At 43.6% G+C, this 14,665-nt stretch overlaps 1 long non-coding RNA gene across 1 annotated transcript; it reads right to left on the bottom strand.

Moving 5' to 3' along the window:
- Window positions 1-10,207: 10,207 nt before the first annotated feature.
- Window positions 10,208-11,159, bottom strand: LOC149125672 (uncharacterized). Its single transcript, XR_016236747.1, has 3 exons — window positions 10,967-11,159; window positions 10,717-10,863; window positions 10,208-10,420 (listed from the first exon to the last, which is right to left on the bottom strand). It is a non-coding gene; the product is annotated as an uncharacterized LOC149125672 (long non-coding RNA).
- Window positions 11,160-14,665: the final 3,506 nt, after the last annotated feature.

Below are 14,665 nucleotides of genomic sequence, written 5' to 3'. Positions count from 1 at the left end.
TGGCAGTCCCTGCAATCTTAGGTATTCATGGTACTCAAGCATAGGTATTTGTCAACAATATCTTAGCAGACACACCGAATCCCAGGGAGGACATCCCAGTGCCAGTAGGCAAATCCCCCAGGCTCTTTGGCCATCTTCACTAATCTGTACAGATAAAGAGCGTGGGCTTAGAATCAGCCTAAGACATCCTGAGTAGATCCTGAGTCTTTTTGAGCCTTAGTTTTCTCATCTATTAGGTGTGGATTTAAAACACCTTCTGCTAGTAAATCCACCACGGAGTGACAGGGACAAACAATGTTGTGTGCCTCACACAGTGAAAATTTATATTAAATGCTTAATAAATGTTATCTCCTTCCTTCTTCTTATAGAATGTGGGGCATCAACTAACTGATAGAGAAATTATAGAAGGTAGACAAGGAAGGGGAGAGATGGTGGGCTCCTGAAATTACAGGTCTTAGCCAGAATTTAACTAGCTAGAAGGTTGACTGAGATACCCTTTTTGGATACAAATGGTGTTGGAAGAAGAATAAAAGACAATTTACTAGAATCTAATTATTTTCTCTAGTTTTCTGACACTTTAGACACAGCTCTTGCCTTTACCTCATTTCTATTGCCTTCAAGACTCTTCCGGCAGAAATCAGAGCAATAAGGGCCACACTGTGGCTTACTGGATTAAGCTGACTCCTGCAGTGCCAGCATCCCATATGGGCACAGGTTGGAGTCCCAGCTGCTCCACTTCTGATCCAGCTCCCTGTTAATGTGCCTGGGATAGCAGCAGAAGATGGCCCAGGTGCTTGGGCCCCTGCACCCTGTGGGAGACCTGGAAGAAGCTTTTGGCTCCTGGCTTCGGTCTGACCTAGCCCTGGCCATTATGGCCATCTGGGAGGAATGAACCAGCAGATGAAAGATCTCTTTGTAAGTGGCCAACAAAGAAGGATGTACTTTTCTCTGAAGGGAGGAGAGAACTTCCACTTTGCTTATGGCCTTGTCCAAATACTGACAGAGTTTGTGGACTCAAAAGGCTTCCATAGCCTAGGCAGCTCATGTCAAGAGCCTAGGGTAGTCACTGATGTAATACATAAGAGTGTATGTTAATTGTTAAATTAACAACAGGAGTCACTGTGCACTAACCCCCATGCAGGACCTTTGTCCTCAATGAGTTGTATTATGAGAATTAACTATGAAACTAGTTCTCAGTTTGTGTGTGTGTGTGTGTGTGCAAATTGTTGAAATCTTTACTTAGCATAGAGTTGGTCTTCTGTATACAAAGTTAATTGAAGATGAATCTTAATGGAGAATGGAACTGGCAAGGGGAGAGAGAGGAAGAAGAGGGGTCAGAGTGTGGGTGGGAGGGCAGGTATGGTGGGAAGAATCACTATATTCCTAAAGATGTACTTATGAAATTTATATTCCATCAATAAATAAATAAATAAATATCTTTGTCTCTGTTCCCCACCCCACAACTATGTCTTTCAAATAAATAAATACTTTTTTTTTTAAAAAAAAAAGAATCATCTTTGTGATATTTCCTGAAGGCAGTGGAACATGAGATCAGTAGTTAGTGCTCAGGCTAGAATTAGTACGTGTTCCAGTCCCAGCTCTTGCCACTTTTTGTGTGACCATATACATATCTTGAAGCCTCTGACCATCAGTAAAATGGCATATTCCCACCTAATGCACAAAGTGATTATTTCACTTACGAATACTGTTTCTGAACCCCAGCCATGTGCCAGGAACTGTTTAGATGTTGGAGCCAGAGAGGTAACAAAGCAAAATCTTACCCATCAGAACTTGTGGTGTAATGAAGAAACAGAATAAACCAAGAAATGTAAGTATGTCAGATGGTGACTTGTGCTAGAGAGAAAAATAAATCCAGGTAAAAGAACTGGGACTGAGGAAGCAGACTGTTCTTTTATTTGGGATAGTCTGAAAAACCTCATAATTATGTGTACTTCGAGGAGAGACTGAAGGAAGTGAGGGACAAAAGAGTGTTCCAGCTCTCACGTGATTTAAATGAGCTAATGCAGGTAAATTGTTAGCACAGCACCTGGAATGCACTGGGTGCTATCTCCATGTTTATTTTGTATAAAATGTAAGCAGCTGTTTATACGAATGCAGGAGGTATTCTGTGACTTTGCAGAGAAGGCCACAGGTAGGTGAAATCTTTGTTGTTTCACCTAAGCCCTTCCAAAGAATGCTTAATCATTGTGAAAGACAGACGGGGTGATGCCTCAAAGGACTTCGTACGGACACATTTGTTGCTGGCAATAAACTGCCAAATCTATGAGCAAAAGTACTTCTGTGGGAGTGGGAGGTTTTAATCCAGGATAAAAGAGATTGGGAAAAAGGGGTACTGTAATAAAGTCTTCAGATTCACATTCTCTGTAACAAATATTCCCAACTCTGAAGTTGCCATGTGCATTGAACTATTCCCCATCATCAACAATAATAATGGTGATGATGACATTAATTACGCTGTTTATGGGTTTGTAAATGCTTTTCTTCCAAAGATCTCAAGTGTTTTATGGACATGACCTAATTCACCCTCACAACTTCCCCAAAGACAGGTCTAGCATCACTTAATAGATGAGGAAGCAGAGGCATAAAGAAGCCGTGCAGTCCTGCAAGGTCAGGCAATTACCCAGGCAACTCTAATGTGGATCCTGACTTTAATTTTCAGGTCAGCTCCTTTCCTGCTTACATCTTTGTCTTTGGGTCTCAAGGATAACACAGTGGGTGCAGTGAAAGGAAGTCATGGCATCAGAGGTTGAAGTGCCCACTCCCCTACGCATGATCAATAAATACTGTTGTTCTGTTCTGTTTTTTAACAAAGCTTTTGAGGAAGGTAATTCTTCAGCACTACAAAATTTTAACCATCTAGAATCTCTCTGTTCTCTGATAGTCACCTCATGCTTAAAAGCCAACGTAATATAAATGAATGTAAACCTTGGTTGGTGAGAGACGCTTAGTTTGGAAATATACATACACTAAAATCCAGAGAGAGAGAGAGAGAGAGAGGAATCTTCCATCTGCTGATTCACTCCCTAAATGGCCACAACAGCCAGGGCTGGGCCAGGCCAAAGCCAGGAGCCAGGAACATCTTCCAGGTCTCCTATGTGGGTGCAGGGGCCCAAGCAATCGAACCATCTTCTGCTGTTTCCCAGGCCATTTTCAGGGAGCTGAATCAGAAGTGGAGCAGCTGGGACTCAAATCAGTGCCTATATGGGATGCCAGCATTGCAGGTGGCAGCTTTACTCTCTACGCCACATTGCTAGCCCCTAAAATACAGATATTTGTTTTTACTCTGTGAGAGTCAACAAGAGCATAGCAAAGTGAGTCATTTCTGTTGATCGCCTTCCTATGCTAGGAATTTTACATACCTTATATATTATCTAATCCTTACAACAAACTTTTGCATAAAAATGATTCATCTACTTCACTAAAATCAGAAACAAGCTATCTAAAAAGTTAACTGATTAATCTAGTGCCACATGGCTAGTAGATGGCAAAGCTGAAGTTCAACCCCATATGTATCTGACATCCAAACCTTGATCTTTCAAAAAGTTGAACAGGCAATTCATACCATTTTGCTCAAAGTATCTGTAGTCTGATGAGCTAGTAGAAGTCATCTAAGACCCATTTCTTCCTTTGCATAAAATATTAGCAAAAAAAAAAAATCATCAGGTGAAACTTGTTTTTTTGTTTTGCTTTGTTTTAAAGATTTATTTGAAAGAGTGATAGAGGAAGGGAGAGACAGAGAGATCTTCTAACTACTGGTACATTTTCCAAATGGCTACAACAGCCAAGACTGGACCAGCCAAAACCAGGAGACAGGAACTCCATCTGGGTCTCCCCCACGGGTGGCAAGGTCTATCATGGCTGCTTTCCAAGCACATTAGCATTTAGCAGGATCAAAAATGTGCTCTGATATGGGATGCTGGTGTCACAAGCTGCACCACAAAGCAGCCCCACGAGATTTGAATGAGTCAGTTTTGCAAGTAATGGAAGATGGACCCAGTAATTGGGCCCTGGCACCCACATGGGAGATCTGGAAGAAACTCCTGGCTCCTACCTTTGGCCTGGCCTAACCCTGGTTTTTGTGGCCATTTGGGGAATGAACCAACAGATGGACCATCTCTCTTTCTCTCTTTCTCTTCTTCTCTCTCTGTAACTCTTTCAAATAAATAAATAAATCGTAAAAAACCATATAAAGGAATATATTAAAAATGCTACAAATAATTAAAAATGGAATTCTCAAAAATGTTCAAATAGCTCATGAGAATACATGGAAAAGAAAACAAAGAGTAAAAATAGAATAAGCAGAAAAAATAAAATGACAATTTTTTGTTTGTTTTAAAAGATTTTATTTATTTATTTGAAAGACAGAGTTATAAAGAGAGAGGGCGAGACAAAGATACTTCATCCACTGAATCACTCCCCAAATGGCCACAGTGTCCTGGGCTGGGCCAGACCAAAACCAAAATATGTGAAGAAAAACTAATAAAACAAAACAGGGAAATATATAAATTCACAATTATACTTGGAGACTTCAATACACCTCTGCTATGATTTGGATATTAGTTTTGGCATCTTCCAAAGGCTATGTGTTAAAATCTTGGCCCAAAAGTGGCACTGTTGGGTGAGGGTGAACACTTATTCCAGTTACAATATTTCGGAGGTGGGCCAAGTAGGAGTCCTTGGGTCACTGAGGGTGTGCCCTGGGGAGGGGGCTGACTATAAAAGTCCAGCTGGGCCCAGTCACTCTGCTTCCTGACTTACCACGTAATTGTCCTCTGCACACGCTCCACTAATGCCATGCCCCACCTTCACCAGGTGACCAAACCATTGAGTCTCACCTGATCTTGGACCGTGAACCTCTGAAGCCAAGAAAGAGCCAAAGCAAACCTCCTTCCTCATCAGTAGCTTCTCTCAGATTTTTATTACAGTGATGAAAAGCTGACTAACATAACTCCTCTCAACATTTGATAGGATGATTAGGCATAAAGTTAGCAAGGATATAGGACTCAGTAATACCACTAACAAACAAGTTCTATTCTATATTTGCAGAATGTTTACAACAATAATAATTTATAATCTATATTTATGGAATATTCCATTCCATAACAGGACACACAAGCTTTTCAAGTGTCCATGAACCATACATCTGTTACAGCATATCCTGGGCCATAAAATAAACCTTAACAAATATAAAAGAAATAAAATAATACAGAGTATTTTCTCCAACCACAGTGAAATAAAAATTCAAATAGCAGAAAAATCTCTAAACACTTGAAAATGTAACAACATCCACATAAATAATTCCTGGGATCAAAAAGGAAATCTTAAGGGGGAATAAAAGAGTATGTATTTAAGAAATGAAAATGTAACATATCAACATTTGTGACATACAACTACAGCAGTGCCTGGAGTCATTCCCCTTGTCCTCTGAATTTCCTAGCACCTTGCTGGATCCTTCAGCAAAAAACTAACACTGTTTTAACATTCCCTTTTTATCTTTTTTCTGCATCTTTCCTCTTCCTTAGATTGTAAGTGGACAATTTCTTATTTATTTTTCTATGCCAGCATCTGGTTCAGTACTCCATAAAAATTATTTGAATGAGGCCCATGGCTCAGCATGTTAAGCTGCCACCTAAACCCTGGTATCCCATATGAGCACCAGTTCAAGTCCCAGCTGCTCCACTTCCAATCCAGCTTCCTGATAATGTGCCTGGGAAAGTTGCAGATGATGGTTCAAGTACTTGGGCCCCTGCCACTCACATGGGAAACCCAGATGGAATTCTGGGCTCCTGGCTTCAGGCTGGACCAGCCCTGGCCATTATAGCACATTGGAGGAGTGAACAAGTGAATAGCAGATCTCTCTCTCCCTCCTCTGTCTCCCTCTCTGTACCTCTGTCGTTTAGATTTAAAAGATGTATTTTATTTATTTGAAAGTCAGAGGTACAGAGAGAGAGAGAGAGACAGAGGGAGAGAGAGATCTTCCATGTGCTAGTTCACTCCCCAAATGGCCTCAATGGCCAGGGCAGGGCCAGGCTGAAGGCAGGAGCTTCATTCTGGTCTCCCACATGGTCATAGGGACCCGCTGCTTTCCCAGGTGCAGTAGCAGGCAGCTGGATCGGAAGCACAGCAGCCAGGACCCAAACCTGTGCTCCTATGGGATGCTGGGGTCTCAGCTTTGCCCACTTAGCCACAATGCCAGCCTTTTTTTTTTCTTTTTCTTTTTAAAATTTTTTTAAAAAATAATTATTTTCCTTATTTGAAAGTCAGAGTTACAGAGACACTAAATCTTCATCTACGGAAAGTTACTTGAACAAATTAATGGCTGGACAGAGCAAGTTACTAAGCTGGCTGGACTGGAGACCAAGCCAACGCCTGGGTGAGGCTGGAAGGTGCTTCTAGCGACCCAGAGCAAGGTTAATCTTCACCTGCTGAGGGCCACGGCACAGGCGCGATTCTGCTGGACAGTGGCAACTCAGTGTTCCGGAAGTTGCTCTTTGGGACTTCGCTTGGTGCCTTTAGGAAAACTTAAGGTTGCCTCCTTTTCCTTTTCTTTTCACTGATCCTCATTCTACTTCCTGGAGACAGAAAAATTTAAGCTTCATTGAGTCAAGCCAACATTAAAAACCTAAAATGACAAACTAAAATAAAATAACCACAGAGTAGCCACAATAGCATTATCACCTCACTTTTATTTTTCTTTTGTGATAATTAAAAAGCAAGAAATGTGCAGATGCAGCGATCACCTCTCCCCCCAGAAACCTCACCAGAGAGTCACGCGCTGGAGGTCAGAGCCTCTGGGGGCTCAGTCTCAGAGTGAGAGGCAGTTACCCTCCCCTCTGGAGTTCGCAGGGCTGAGGGCTGACAGCCTGGGCGGCCTCCCTCAGGGTGCCCAGGATCCCCGGCTACTTCACAGCAAGTGCTACCTGTTGGATTCTGCATTAAGCAAGGGACAGACCAGTGGGACCTGTTCATCAAGATCCTCAAACTAGAATTTTCCAGTTTATACATACTGCAGTGAGTCTCAGCAGCATTAAATAGTGGCGAGAGTGACAGGATCAAAAGTCTGACTCTCGGCCTGCTGTAGTTATTAGGTGATGCAGTACCAAAATGACTGGGCTAAGTCACATTTCTAGCTCAGAAGTGGGCTATCTCCTCCCTTAGCTTCAAGCTCGACACTCCAGATTTTGCTTACATTAGGGAGTGTTTCAACCTTGAGAAGGTTATGGATGGATTTACAGAAAGTGAGGATTCCAGAGCCAAAACATTCCCAGCAGCTGCTGGGAGAGGTGAGAGTTGAAAGCCCAGCAGGTGGGTCAGTCTCTCCTGCATTTGAATCTCCACCCTCTCCTCTCTCTCTCTCTGCTTCTATTCCTTGTTGAGATGCTGATGCTGATACTGCACAGTGCATCTGTGAGGCTAACTGTAGGCTTGAAGCATCTATAACTGTAGCTAATAGACTGATAATCACAGACCCTGGGTGACCGCCAAGTCTGGCAGCCTAAACAGCTTTCCTAGCTCTGCCCAGTGGTGTGTGACCCAGGGGTTCTTCCACAGACGCCTGCTTCTCAGGCACCCAGGCCGAACATTTGGGACTTTTTTCTTCATCTTCCTCTTCTCCTACCATCCCATTGATTTTACTTAGAACTTTTTTTTTTGAATGTGCACCCACCACACACCTACCATCAGTACTAGTTGCCTTTCTCATGAATCATTTCAAAAGCATCTAAACTAAAAAAAATAAAATAAAATAAAAAAAAGTTAACTGTTAAGAGTTGTTATCTTTGGGTGATAGCTATCCAGTCCTTGACATTTTTTTAATTAGCATGGGCAGCTTGTATAATCAGAAAAAAAGGTTAATTGAAAAAGGACATAGGAAAGGGGCGCACTATTCAAAAAGGACACTTTGATGTGATGGGACGGGGAGGGCTAGGCACATGGGAGAGCCAACACATTTCTGTACAATTCTCACATGTGACATGACCTGGGGCCACACTTTAGTTTCTGCAGTGACTACAGTGGCACAACTGTCATCTATAAATAGTCAGGAAAACTCAGTCTGGATTCTTAAATAATATCCCCTGACAGACACTACAGAAAAAGCATATTCGCAGAGGTCTGAGAAAAAGAAGGGGGTGTGTGTGTGTGAAGGAATGGGAAAAAGAGAGAAAAGAATTAAATCACTCATAACATGAATAATTTTTTACGAAGACTCCTAGCAAGGATAGGCCCGTGTAGTGGAAACAGTCTCTTTCTCAAAATGAACTGTGTAGACTCACGGAGTTACGTCACTGAGGAGAGCCAGCAGGCCTTCCTGAACTCCCTCCCCTTTCGTGCATCACAGGTGCTATTTATGGAACCGCTTGGGTGAGTGGCCTGCCTCAGAGAGCCAGCCTCAAGGAGGCCTCGTGTGCCTGTAACACGCTGTGCTAAGCCAACAGCTGCTCCTAGTTTTTAAGAAGAAATGCTAACAGGGTGAGCTAACAGGGAGAGACCAATACAGAGACTCCTAGGAATAAGTTTTCATTTGGTCACTCCCTTTCCATTAGACCAGGCTGGTAATGAGCCATGCCAGTTTTCTTGGGGCTGGGAGAACTTGAGTAGTAGTCTTTGGGTTGCAAGTCAGTCTCAAGAGGGTTCATCTCCCCTGCAATTAGTGCCAGGGGGGTCTCTGAGATTAGGCTACAGGCTTGTGTTTGCTTCCATGGTCAGATGAGTTCCTGAGGTATGGAGAAGGTTCTGGAAGCCTTTATCAAGCAAACATTTATTAATGAGTACCTGCCTCAGCAAGAACACGTGGTTTATATTTGTAATGAACAAGGAACTAAGAAAACATGACATGTTCAATAAATGTCTGTTGAATGACTAGCAGAACATGATGGTTAAAATATCGGTTCTCGAGGTGGCCACATAGGGCTTCAAGTCCTGTTTTGCTGCTTTATCTTTGTAAGGTTTAAGTTTTCCAAGTATGAGCACCTGGTTTCTGCTCCAGACTGTATTTTAATAACTGAGTGTGCAAGTCATTTAATTTCTCTAAGTCTCAGTTTTCTCATCCATAAAGTAGGATAATTATACCTGCCTTGTCTATGTTACAAAGTTGTCAGTGGGATCAAATGAGATAATGTCATAAAAGCCCTTTATAAATTAGAATATACTGTACAAATGCAAGCTATTATTATGGTTAATTCCAGTGACTAGTGAATAATAAACTGGTGGAACCAACAATCCCATTGTCACTAAGCTAAATCTTTCAGAGCAATTTCCCAATTCCACCCACTCTACCTTCTAGGCACTTCCACCTACCTCCTATGACTTCAGTAAAAGACAAGAGAGAGAGTACCATAATAATTTTCCTAATTAACTTTCTCAATCAGAGCTCTATGGCTCTGGATCCAAAAGAAAAGAGAGATGTGTAGCAGAGTGTCACTGTTTCTTTTAGGTCAGCTCTTTATTCCTCCATGTGTTTTCTATTTTGCTCATTTGTTGCTCATAGTGTTCCGAGTCTGCGGTGTCGGGTGGGCACATAACAGCAAGTGAGCAGTCTGGTCTCCATTTTGCCACGGTTGGCTAAGCAATCACACATGAGTTTCTCTCCGACTCTCACTTTTCCCCATCTGTAAATTAGGGATTAAAGTACGAGAGCCATTGGTCCCTTCTGGTCTTTAGGGCCTAATTGTTTGTGAACTAGGATTCCTGATCCTTTTGTCCACTCCAGACAACTTTCTTATAGCTTGCATGTGCAATTTTTCCTGGGATGAGATTAACAGGAAAATAAAAAGTCTTGAACACAGTAACCACAGAGGCACCTGCCAAGCTTTTTTCCAAATCCTCTTCCCCTCTGTGTGGTTGGTTTGTTCTAGAGTGGATCAAAAAAGCTCTTTTCAAAAAAGGTAGATGGGGCCCGTGTTTTGGCACAGTGGGTTAAGCTGTCACCTGCGATGCTGGCATCCCCTAGTGGAGTGCCAGTTTGAGGCTCAGTTGATCCACTTCTGATCCAGCTCCCTGTAATGAGCCTTGGAAGGCAGCAGAAGATGGCCCATGTACTTGAGTTCTTGTCACCACATGGGAGACTTCCTCCTGGCTTCAGCCAGATCCAACCCTAGACATTGTGGCCATTGGGGAGCGAAGAATATCTCTCTCTGTCTCTCCTTCTCTCTCTCCTTCTGTCACTCTACCTTTCAATTAAATAAACTTTTTTTTTAAGATTTTATTTATTTATTTGAGAGAGTTACAGACAGTGAGAAGGAGAAACAGAGAAAGGTCTTCACTCCCCAAGTGGCCGCTATGGCCGAAGTTGCGCTGATCCGAAGCCAGGAGCCAGGAGCTTCCTCCGGTCTCCCACGTGGGTGCAGGGACCCAAGGACTTGGGCCATCTTCTACTGCTTTCCCAGGCCATAGCAGAGAGCTAGATAGAAAGAGGAGCAGCCGGGACTAGAACCACTGCCCATATGGGATGCCGGCGCTTCTGGCCAGGGCATTAACCCACTGCACCACAGCACTGGCCCCAATTAAATAAACTCTTACAGAAAAAAATAAGAAGAAGAGGTAGAGACCAGAATTGGGAGATTGGAATTGATTTGGGTTGAGAAACTTGGTTGAATCCTCAGCCTCATTTGTATTTTCTGCAATTTCAGGCAGGCTAATTAGCTCAAGACTCAGTTTCCTCATCTTTAAAATAGGGCTAATGTCTGCCCTACTTACTTAAAAGCTGTTAGAAGTAAAAGAAGCTGCTCAATGTGAAAGTGCTTTGTCATCATCACTGACTGTGATGATCACTGACTGTACAACAGCAGTTGATTCTGGAATCTGAAGGCACAACAGGGCATCTGGATCCATGCAGTCCATCCACTAAAAACCAAAAATATCATCACAATTACACAGAGCATAGAATAAAAGCCTCACTAGCTGCCTGCCCACCCTTCCCTTCTCCACAGCAAATTCTTCCCAGGACCTTTGTGCTGAGTTAGTTGTTGAGCACTGTCGTTCTCAGATGATTCAGACTTGCTTCCTTTAAAATGCCTCGGATGTCTAACACATAACTACCGCTGTATTTAGAAACCTCTAAGCAGAGCCATGGAATTTAGAACTGCTTCCCGCAGCCAAGCTCCATAGGTACAAGACACAACTGCCAGCTACCTTTCACTGCAAATCAGCTGGATCCGATTGCACTGACAGCAACAGGCCAAATATAGGCCAGCAGCGGGTGTTCACATTGGCTCAGGTAAGCCAATTCACATGCTGGATAAGGACTAGCTAGAACAAGTCATCCTACCACTTAGTGTAATTACCCTTAATGGGTTTAGGGCTGTCTACCTGGAGAAAGAGAACAACTTGCAAGACCCTGTGAAAATATTTTCCTCTTCTGACTCTACACTCTCTTCCCCTGGGTGACCTTAGCCACCCCCAACCTTTTCTAGTGACTTCTAAATCTCTGTCCCCAGTGTAAAAGTTTCACCTGAAGTCTAAGCCACCATCTTTTGACTGCAAGTCTCACTTAGATATCACACTGGCACCTCAAAGTCAACAGGCTAATGTCCTCATCCACAAACCAGCGGCTCACCTATTTCTGGTTCCTCCCTTCGGTGATGCCTATCTCAGTGAATGGCACTTCCTCCACCCAACTGTCTAAACAAATCATGGTCCTTGACATCTCTCTCCCACAACCAATCTTTCATCAAGCCCTAGCAATTCCACTTCCTAAATATCTCTGGAATTCATCTCCTTCTCTCCATCCCTGCTGCCACTAGTCAACTTCAGACTGTCATTATCTTTCGCCTGAACTATTGCAAGAGCTTCCCAACTGGTTTTCTTACTTCTATTTCTGCCCACCTCCCAATCCATCTTCCATAACAGGGGTGTTCTGAAGTCTGCAAGTCTGATCACGCCACACATTTGCTCTTGTTCAAATGTTTAAATAGCTTCCCAGTGCTCAGAGAGGAAGACTCAAGTTCCTTGACATGGTCTTTGGGGTCCTGTGTGATTGTCTAGCTTATCCCTCCACTCTTAGCTCTTACCACACCCTCATTTTTACCCAGGTTCTAATGCCTGTGGCTCTCAGGCTCTCAACCATGGTTGAGAAAGTCATGTGGGAAACTTTTAAAGCATCCCCAAGCCTGGGCTCTGTCCAAAACCAATGAAATGAAGCCTTCTGGCTTTGAACCACACCAGGCTGCTCCTAACTTCCTGCACAGCATCACACACTCTCTCATCTTTTATCCTTTGTGCATGTTCTTGGCTTTGTCTGAAACACTTTCATTGTACTCACCTCCCCTCTTACCACATGGCTGACTCATCTGTCTTTCAAGCTTTGACTGGGGATCACGTTGTCCTCCAAGAAACCCTCTCCAACCCTAGTGTTCAGCTCTGGGTTACATATTATCTTCTTATTTTTTTAAATATATATATTTATATATATATATAAATATATATATTTATATATTTAAAATTCAGAGTTAAAGAGAGAGAGGGAGAGACAGAGAGAGATCTTCCATCTGTTGGTTCACTCCCCAAATGGCTGCAACAACCCAAGGGCCAGGAACTTCTTCCAGGCCTCGCTGGTGAGTTCAGGGGTGCAAGGACCTGGGCCATTTTGCACTGCTTTCCCACGAACATTAGCAAGGAGCTGGATCAGAAGTAGAGCAGCTGGGATTTGAACCGGCACCCATTTGGGATGCCAGTGTCTCAGACAGTGGCTTAACCTGGAGTGCCACAACACCTGTCCCAACATACCTTCTTTCCAGTGCTTCCAGACAGATCACCCTTCCCTCCTAGTGCTAGCATTTGTCACACTGTGTCATCCTTACCCCTGCACTCTGCTGGGCTTGAAGCTCCACAGGAGTGGGACTGGACCTGCCCAGACCTTTCCTGTGTCCTCGGGATCCTGCACATGTCTGGCATGTAGTATAGTCCACTGTGTTTGTGGCAATCATTAGCTGATTTCCTAAAGTCACCCGAGTTACCCCAGACTCACCAATCCCTCACCATAGCTGGGTCTCCAGTCACATTTATTTCCAAGTTCCCTTACTCATTCATTAGTAAATTCTCCCAACAAATATTTGAGACTATGGTAGGTGATGGATACTAGTCACCCTGAAGTAATCTGGGCTTTCTTATGGGAATACTTCCCCACAGTTGGACCCTGACACATCTCTGAAGAGCAAGAAAGAGGGTCTCAGGATTTCAGCTTGCCTGGGTCACAGAGCCACAGCCAGAAAGCCTGCAGCTTCCTCTGTTTGTGCTCACCCCAGCCCTCTTCCTTACAGGGAACCAGGCCAGGAATTAGTCATGATCATTTCCAAGGACTGCCTCTCCGGATGCCTGAGGCCTTGAATGAGAAAGTCTATAACATTCAAAGGATGATGGCAAAATCTGAGTTAATGACCCAGGAGGGCAGAAACTGTCTTGTTAAGCACCTATAAGCAAAAACACAGGTGAGTTCACTCCAAGCCACATTGCTCAGGGAGTCTCTGCCCCCTCAACAGCGTTAGAGGCCTGCTTATGGACACCAGACAATTAGAGCCCAAGTCCCTTGAACTGGCTGGTGTACAAATTTCTAGGGAACCTGGAAAACTCTGAGCTTTTCTCTGCACTGAACTGCTCCCACCTGTCAAGCTCTGGGTCACCACCAAGAAGACCTGGCACGATTGCTACTTCCTCGCATAAAGTGAATTGAGGAAGATAAAATGAGCCAAATGTGAATGAAAGGAAAGGATGAAAAGTAAGGTCAAAGAGCCAAGCAAAGAAGAAACTTCAGTTATAATACTGATAGTCATAGGACTTGCACTTGCTAATATTTATTGAACATTTCTAATGTGCCAGGTATTGTGTTGTTTCATTTAGTGCTCACAAAAAAAAACCAAAACCAAAACAAAAAACCCTCAAACCCTTCTCACTGTTGTGTGACTGCAGCCCTATATTCTTGGCCATGATGCCAAAGATTTGTGCAGGGAATGAAGTTGAGAGAAAGCTAACAGCTTGTGGATTTGGGAAGAGTTGAACCATTGAATTGCCTACCTTTGTGGAGCTGAGGAAAAGACTTGGAAGATACGGAGGTTCTGAAGAGAACGGGGTGATCTCAAGGTGGAGATGGTTGAGGGGGAGCCCCAAAGTTTGATGAAGGCTAGAATGTGGCTAGGTCCTACCTGGGTGGTTGGAAGGGAGATGAGAAGGAAAGTAGATGGTGACGTCATCAAAGATGGCAGAAGAGCTTCAGTCTTTCCATCCACAACAGGAAATTGAGCCCAACTACAGTGTTAGGCAGTGCTGTAGAGTCCGCAGCTACAATAAGGCAGAGAGTGGACAGAGCACTGTGATTCTGGGGCTTACGTCCTGTAGGAGAGACAAACAATAATCAATGAGCGAGTACACGAGAAACATGTCAGAAAGCGCTCTCGCCTGATGGGGCAGGGGTTTTGAATCAGGTGGTACAAAAAGACGTTCGTGAGAAGGTGACATTCAGGTAGGGTAGGAAAGGCAAGGAGTCAGCCATACAAAAATCGGGGTGGGGGTGGGTACTTCAAACACAGAGCAGCTGGTGCAGCAACCCTTGTGGGGACAAACCTGGCAGGAAGAAGGCGGCTAAGGGTAGTTGGAATACAACAGCCAGCCAGAAGGCGGTGTGCAGTGAATTCTGAAAAGTAGGCAAGGACTT

Source organism: Oryctolagus cuniculus, chromosome 7 (genome assembly GCF_051225735.1).
Source record: "Oryctolagus cuniculus isolate XC-2025 breed Fujian yellow rabbit chromosome 7, ASM5122573v1, whole genome shotgun sequence".
NCBI lineage: Eukaryota > Metazoa > Chordata > Mammalia > Lagomorpha > Leporidae > Oryctolagus > Oryctolagus cuniculus.
This window is presented reverse-complemented; position numbering and strand designations above follow the sequence as displayed.